The sequence below is a fragment of the Ochotona curzoniae genome, unplaced genomic scaffold (assembly GCF_017591425.1).
Source record: "Ochotona curzoniae isolate NIBS_2020 unplaced genomic scaffold, NIBS_Ocur_1.0 contig_4792, whole genome shotgun sequence".
Lineage (NCBI taxonomy): Eukaryota > Metazoa > Chordata > Mammalia > Lagomorpha > Ochotonidae > Ochotona > Ochotona curzoniae.
Window position 1 is genome coordinate 13,440,311 of NW_024466389.1, and position 5,914 is coordinate 13,446,224.

General features: G+C 50.4%; 1 pseudogene; it reads right to left on the bottom strand.

Annotated features, from left to right (window-relative positions):
- Positions 1-4,401: 4,401 nt before the first annotated feature.
- LOC121161328 lies at positions 4,402-5,152 on the bottom strand (annotated as a pseudogene).
- Positions 5,153-5,914: the final 762 nt, after the last annotated feature.

A 5,914-nucleotide genomic window follows, 5' to 3' on the forward strand; every position in this document is an offset into this window, starting at 1 on the left:
GAACTGGTGTGCATGGGGAGACATTTATCGGCAAAGATGGAGGAGAGACCACGCTCAGTAATGAGTCCTGTCACAGTGACTGCACCGGCTTTTATGGGACGGACTGGAGGCAGCCTTTCACAAATTACTTACAGAATTCAATTCCATGAGAAATTACTCAATACAGTAACATCTGATTCACTTCTGTTACTGTTCCAGACATACACACTCTCGCACGCACACACACACAGCCCCTTAAAGTGGGGTAAAGGGACAGCATGCCTCAGTCACTACACAAGTGGCTGCGAGTGACTGTTCTCTGCAGGCAAGCTACTGCTGCTCCCCAGCCCCTGCCTGGATGGTCCCTGGATGGTCCTTGGATGGTCCCGGTGGCTCAGATCTGCTGTAATCCTCCTGCTATTGACAGATCCTCCAACACTGAGCAAGCGATGGCATGAACACTCGCTGTGGGACATGTGACACCATGATCAGAGGGTTTATTATAGGAGCTCAACTTTCTGTGTGTCTTTGTGTCCCGAGGATGACTAATAAAATGCCTCAAGCTGAGCGGCTCAGCCATGCGGAGCTGCTTTCCGAGTTGAGGGAGCTGGAAGTGCAATGCTGTGTGTGGCCCTTTAGCCTCTAGAGGAGAACTCTGCCTTGTCCTTTCCTGTCACTGCTGGTCGCTGGTGGTCCTTGACTGGCAGTAGCAGAACTCCCATCTGCCTCCCCATCCCCACATCGGCTCTGCCCTGTAAGTTTAAGCCTCATCTCATAAAAGCACAAATCATTGGGTTTAGGGCTTATCCTAAAAAGTATGTCTAATCTCAACTAATTATACTGAGAAAGACCCTATTTGCAGATGAGCCTCGCTCTGAGTGTCCACGTGACTGCGTGGGTAATGGCTGTAATTACCTGTGCTGCTTGCTCTGCAGGCCCCTGCTATGACTAGGTCAAGGCAACTCAGCACGCCTTTCAACATTGGCCCTAGTTACAATAACTGCTCCTAACGGCTCTGACCACCCCCATCCTTTGTAGGTTTTACTGTTACGAATTTTCATCATTTACCCAAGATGCCAGATGCCAGTGAGCCACACAGGAGATTTTTATTCAGCATGGAAGGGGGCAAAGGAGGAAAGGGGGCCGAGAAGAGAAAAGGGACTCCTGCTGAGGGGACTCCAAGGAACCCAGTGGAGGAAAAAGGGGGGCACAAGAACACACTGGGGGAGAGAGGGGTAGGGAGCAGAGAAATGAGAGCATAGGGGCAGATATTGGGAGCACAGAGCCCAGGGATTACTAGGAGTGGTGGAAGGCAGGTGGGAGGAGGGATACAGGGCCTCAAGGGATTGGTGGATACGGCTGTAAGGTACAGAATTGGGCATGTGTGAAACCAAAACTGAAAGCTGGGAGAACTGAAACCTAAGGGAGACCAAAACCAAAACTTGCGGGAATGGAAACCTAAAGAAGCAACTTTTTTAAAAGAATTTTTAAAAGATCTTTTTATTTTTATTGCAAGGTCAGATATACAGAGAGGAGGAGAGACAGAAAACATCTTCCATCCGATGGTTCACTTCCCAAGTGACCACAATGGCTAGAGCTGAGCCAATACGAAGCCAGGAGCCAGGAACTTCCTCCAGGTCTCCTACATGGGTGCAGAGTCCCAAGGCATTGGGCCGTCCTCCATTGCTTTCCCAGGCCACAAGCAGGGAGCTGGATGGGAAGTGCAGCAACCGGGATTAGAACTGGCACCCATATGGGATCCTGACGCGTTCAAGGTGAGGACCTTAACCATTATGCTATCACTCTGGGAAAAAGAGAGATCTTGCATCTGCTGGCTCACTTCTGAAATGCCTGAAATAGTCTAATTGGGCCAGACTAAAGCCAAGATCCTGGAACTGTTTTCCTACATGGGTGGCAGGGATAAGCACTTGGGCCATTGTCTGCTGCCTCCCAGGTACACTAGCAAGAGACAGAAAGAAAGCAGAGGAGCTAAGACTTGAGCTGGCACTCTGATATAGGATACAGGCTTCCTGAGCAGACACTGAACCTGCTGCACCCCACCCCATCCCCACGCATATCTGATAAGCCTCAGTGTGTCCAGTCACTGGGGCCATTCCAAGAGTTCCTAAAGGCCTGTGGCACAGAATCTTGCCAACAAGCAAGAGTCAGTTTCTCCCATTGTGTCCTTGGAATGCTTCTGGGTAGCCCCCCAGCTTGCAGTGCTCAGCACATACAAGCACTAGGCAGCTCCTCCCCAATTCTGCGCTCATAGCCAGCAGATCTGCAGATAACATTGTCAGTCTCCTCCACCTGTGGATTCACCTGTGCCCACTCCGGAAGGGGTAATCCTTCCTGATGGAGCTACAGATCTAGCCTTAGGCTGAGGCCCACAGGGTCCCAGTCTGGGCTTCTGTAACTGTTACTGATCTGTCTGTAAGTTACTCACACATTCAGGATCCTTGATGTATCTTTCTTTCATTGCTTCCTCCAAGGCTGAGCGGGGGAACCCAGAACTTAGTCTAGGGTTCCCATGTGGGTGGCCTGAACCGAAGTATGTGGCCATTATTTGCCAACTCCCAGGTGTGTTAGGAAGTTGATACTGTGACATGGGAGGCCAGCATCCTAAGTAGCAACTTAGCTGCTCTTATAAATGCCCAAGCTACTTTGTGCACTATTTTCAATGGATAGATCAAAAATCTGAAAAATCACACGTTGCACTTCTCCTTTGGATTTTTTTTATTCATTTGGTTGATTTATTTGAAAGGTAGAGGACTCGGGCCCGGCGTGGTGGCGCAAGTGGTTAAAGGTCCTCGCCTTGCACGCCCGGGATCCCATATGGGCGCCGGTTCTAATCCCGGCAGCCCCGCTTCCCTTCCAGCTCCCTGCCTGTGGCCTGGGAAAGCAGTCGAGGACGGCCCAAAGCTTTGGGACCCTGCACCCACATGGGAGACCCGGAAGAGGCTCCTGGCTTCGGATCGGCATAGCATTGGCCATTGCGCTCACTTAGGGAGTGACTCATGGGACGGAAGATCTTCCTCTCTGTCTCTCCTCTCTGTATATCCGCCTTTCCAATAAAAAAAAAAAAATAATAATAATTAAAAAAAGAAAGGTAGAGGACTTGGCACAATGACTCAATGGGTAAATCCTCAACTTGCAAGTGCCAAGATCCCATATGGGTGCTGGTTTGTGTCCTGGCTGCTCTGCTTCCCATTCAGTTCCCTGCTTGTGGCCTGGGAAGACAATAGAATGGCCCAAGTCCTTGGGCTGCTGCATCTGAATGGGAGACAAGGAAGAAATTTCTGGCTCCTGGCTCCTCGCTTCAGATTGGCTCAGCTCTGGCCATTGTGGCTATTTGGGGAATGAGCCAGTGGGTGAAAGATCTTTCTCTCTGTTTCTCCTTCTCTTCATAAAATTCTGGCTTTTTAATATAAATAATTTTTTTTTTAAATGTAGAGAGACAGAAACAGACACATCCCCTATCCTCTGGTTTAGCCTCCAAATGCCCCCAAAAGCTGGCACAGGCCAGGCTGAAGCCAGAAGTCAGAAATTCAGTCCAGGGCCAAGCTCAATGGCCTAGCGGCTAAAGTCCTCACCTTGAACATGCTGGGATCTCATATAGCCGCCGGTTCTAATCCTGGCAGCTCCACTGCCACCCAGCTCCCTGCTTGTGGCCTAGGAAAGCAGTCGAGAACGGCCCAAGTCCTTGGGATGCTGCACCCGCATGGGAGACTCAGAAGAAGCTCCTGGCTCCCAGCTTTAGCTCAGCTCAGCTATGGTTGTTGCGGCTAAGAGCTTTCTCTCAGTCCCTCCTTCTGTCTTTGTAAAATCTCTGCCTTTATTTTTTTTCACGGCAGAACTGTTATTTATTTGAGAAAAAAAGAATCCTAATAGAATCAAGTTGTGGGCCTGGTGGCGTGGCCTAGCAGCTAAAGTCCTCACATTGAACGCACTGGGATCCCATATGGGTGCCAGTTCTAATCCCGGCAGCTCCACTTTTCATCCAGCTCCCTGTTAATGGTCTGGGAAAGCAGTTGAGGGTGGCCCAAAGCTGTGGGACCCTGCACCCGCGTGGGAGACCCGGAAGAAATTCCTGGATCCTGGCTTCTGATCGGCATAGCATCGGCCGTTGCGCTCACTTGGGGAGTGAATCATTGGACGGAAGATCTTCCTCTCTGTCTCTCCTCTCTGTATATCTGACTTTCCAATAAATAAATACATCTTTTAAAAAAAAAGAATCAAGTTGTATCAGCATCTGCCAGGATAACTCCCACAATCCAGAAAATTCCCATTCAGGGCCGCAGCCTCATTGGCCAAAGATGCTAAGCACGACTCAAGAACAATGCCTTAATGCAGAAAGATCCCACAGGGAGGCTGCAGCACAGCCCCACCTCCACCAGCAGGCTTCCAGCGCCTTCCAGTTTGTCACACTCCTGGAGAGAAGATGCAGACATCCACATTGGACCTAAGTCCAGGGCATGGAAGCGGCTGTCCTGCTGCTCCAAGAACGGTCATGTCTGCAGAAGGACAGTGTTGCAGCCCAAGCAGTCCTCTCCCAGCCCAGCGCTTTGGGATGAGTCTGAGCTGGTGTCTCTGTCCTTGGCGGAGCACTGTCATAGCCAGGGGCTTCATCTCACTGTGCTGCACCACACTGCTGCTGTGAGGCAGTGACTGCAAGTTCTGGGTGCTCACAGAGCCCAACTTCAGAATCTCACCATCCACCTGCAGACCCACAATGCTGGCTGGGGAGCCAGGGCTGATGCTGTTCACTCTGGCAAAGGCCTCAGGTGGATGTGGGTCTCGGGGTAGCTCAGCTTGTGCCGCATGGCCTCTCGCTGGGCCTCAGCCATGTCCCCAGCCTGCTTCTTCTTGTCATGAGCGTGCAGCTGGTGCAAGGCCTCCTGCACTTGCTTCATCATTGGCTTGTGATCATTCTGCAAGCAGACGATGTGCCTCACGATGCAGACTTGGTACAGGTATACACGCGCCAGGAGTAGCCCTCGCAGTCCACTCCAGCTCGTCCTTTCCAACTCCTCTTTGGCCCTGCAGCACGTATACTAGGCCTTGCCTTGCAGCTCGAGCTCCTCCTGCGCGGCATCAGTGCCTGGATGTTGCTGATGGTGTCGGCGAGGACCTGCGGGGCATCCCCGTTCAATGTCACCTCCTTGTCCGACATCTTGGCCCTCATCCCGGGATCCTAAGACACCGGTCGCCCTGCTGCCGCGCTGCCGGATGCTGCCAGGCACGGGCCAAAATCTGCTTTTTTAATAAAAATAAATAAATCTTTAGAAAAAAAGGAGAATTGTTCCAGTGAATTTCCAGCATCAAGCTTGGAGGCAACTGCCTCATAGCCTTTTGGCTCAAATCAAGTGTAACAAATTTAGAGGCAAATTTTCTACAAAAGGCTGTCAGTTACCAATCTCCTCAGATGCTGAAAAGCTGTTACGACCTGCCCATTCATAATTTCATATCATGCCCACTGGCTGCTCCCATTTTCAATCTCTCACAGCACAATAATCAAATTATTAGGAAAAGTGGACCACCGTGGCCAAGGCTGTTGCAGAGTGTACACAAATCCGACAGGGCAGCAGTCACAGCACAGCTTTCTGTAACAAGCAATTCTGTTAAAATAACATGGGAGTGGAAGCCATTGGAAATGTGTAAGACAAACTAACTACTGGACTGCAACTCCAAACTGCTGCTTAGTGCACTTTGTAGAACACAAGAACTCACCCACTCTGCAGGCTAGGCTGACACCCACAGCAGTCAAACCTCCCACGGCTTAACATCCCACTAATTCTGAGATATCTTCTTAATTTTTTTTTTTTTAATTGGAAAGTCAGATATACAGAGAGGAGAGGAAGATCATCTGACCATGGTCACAATGGCTGGAGCTAAGCAGATCCAAAACCAGGAGCCAGGAGCTTCTTCCTGGTCT